Consider the following 2,240-nt stretch of genomic DNA (forward strand, 5'->3'; position numbering starts at 1 on the left):
GGGATACATGAATTCAAATGCAGCAAGCATATGTTTTGTGGATGCTTTCCGGTAAATTTGATTTTACTTTCTTACCGATACGCTAGATGCCTCTTCTGTACGGTAAATACGTAGCTGGAGCCAGACACTGGTTAGCTTACCTTAGCAGAAGACTAGAAATAGGAGGAAACAGCTTGCCTAGCCCTGGACCAAAGGTAACAAAATCCGCCAACTAGCACTTCTAAAGCTCTCTATTTAAAGAGTGTAAAACTTGGTTTTATGGGAGGTTATGTGCCAGAGTTCCATTCTTTATGTTAAGCTGTTTCCTGGCTCAAGCTTCATATTTACCGTAAATCAATGAAAGTGGTATCAATCGTCTTATACACCTTTCAGCAACAAAGAAAATAAGTGCATGTCCCAAACAATTTCTTTAATTCAAATGTAAACTACAAACATAAAAGGGTTGAACATTTTTGTTACTGAGAATTGTAAATGGAAGCCAAATTTCTGAATTTTGGCCTCCCTCCACATTTGTCTTTGGATAAAACAAACCTATATCTATGCATTGCATGCTAAAACTGTTTTCCGGACCGGACCAAACACACATACTGTAGGTTTTGAGGGAAAAGGGCCATTCGATTGCCCCACCAATCCCCATCTTCTGCTCTGGTGTCCTTGTCTCGCCTTCCTCATTGTCAAACTTCTTTCCTGAAGTTTTACATCAGGGGGCTTTTTATGAGCCTTTCAACAAATTCAGGAACCAAACCTACTGTATCTCCAGGAACTGCACTGACAACCACAATAACCACTTTTTTATATCATTAATGGGTTTATCATCTGTTGATTTTCTGTGTTCAGAAATCAAGTTTTTTGGCAAAGGGAAAAGTTCTTACCATAGATTTGATTCTGTGGCATTTGTTTTTGAGCATCTAATTTCAATCTATTGTGATTAAGTAATCTGCCTCAAGTATCATAAATGCACTTTATCAGTTACTACATGAGTAATTTGCATTGTGTCATACAATGTTAATTTGTTGTAAGTTTTATTTTTTAGTGTTTTATAATATTTGGTTATTTTTGTCTAAGCAAATGTGAATTGAAAGAATGATCTGTATATTTATTAAATCAGTATAGACTAAATGAATGGGATGCCAACCACAGAGATTTAGTATAAAAAGATTATAGCAGACCCTCATACTGTGCTGGACTATCTTTTCAGGGTATAATGTATTTGTAACATGAAATTATCTCATCTATGTGTCAGCTATAAGTCTTGTGTATTGTTTGGAATTCTGTACAATGTACAATTTGACAATGTAATAACATATAAATGAGGTAAAAGAGCATTTTACACCTTAAAACGGTTATATATCCATTCATTTTAAAATGGTTGCATTTCATAACTGACAGGCCTTTGATGTGGTAACAATTCAGGAAGAGAATCAATAAAAAAAGAGGAAACTAAACAACACAATAAACAAGGGTGTTTTTCTTGGCATTTATTGCTCTAAATTGATTCCACATTTTTTGTGACTCTACAAAAAATATTATTTTGTTCAATTGACATGTAGTTAGTAAAAAGAAAAACATTGTGTCCTGTTTACCATGAAGTGCCCATTAAAGGTCCAGTGTGTGAGATTTAGTGATCTATTTGTAGAAATATAATAGTCATAAATATGTTTTCATTAGTGTAAAATCACCTGAAATTTTTCTACACACTTGGAAGGGGAGGTTGAGTGGAGGGGTTATCATTTGGTCGCAATCTGCAACCTCACCACTACATGCCACTAAATCCTACACACTGGTCCTTTAAAGGACTAGTGCAACCTTTTGAAAAATGTGCTTATTTGTTCTCTTGCCTAGAGTTAGATGAGAAGGTCGATAACACTGGCATTTCTAGCCAAAGCTAGATGTTTGCCCCTGTTTCCTGTCTTTGTGCTAAGCTAAGCTAACCATCTCCTAATTGCAGCTTCATATTTACCATACAAACACAAAAGTGGTATCCATCTCCTCATCCAACTCTGAGCAAGAATATGAATAAGAGTATTTACCAAAATGTCAAACTATTCCTTTAAAGCCAGCTGATTGACAATCCAGTGCATGTTCATGGAAGCATTTTTTTAATATCAAGGGTGCTGTGATGTGCTACAAGTTGACCCAAAAACAAACATCAGGGAATTTAACGGTCAACAAAAAGAAATGAAATATAATATGTTAACATGTGCAAACTTCACTGAATGAATGAATATTTTACATGTACA

The sequence above is a fragment of the Dicentrarchus labrax genome, unplaced genomic scaffold (assembly GCF_905237075.1).
Source record: "Dicentrarchus labrax unplaced genomic scaffold, dlabrax2021, whole genome shotgun sequence".
NCBI classification, from domain to species: Eukaryota; Metazoa; Chordata; class Actinopteri; family Moronidae; genus Dicentrarchus; species Dicentrarchus labrax.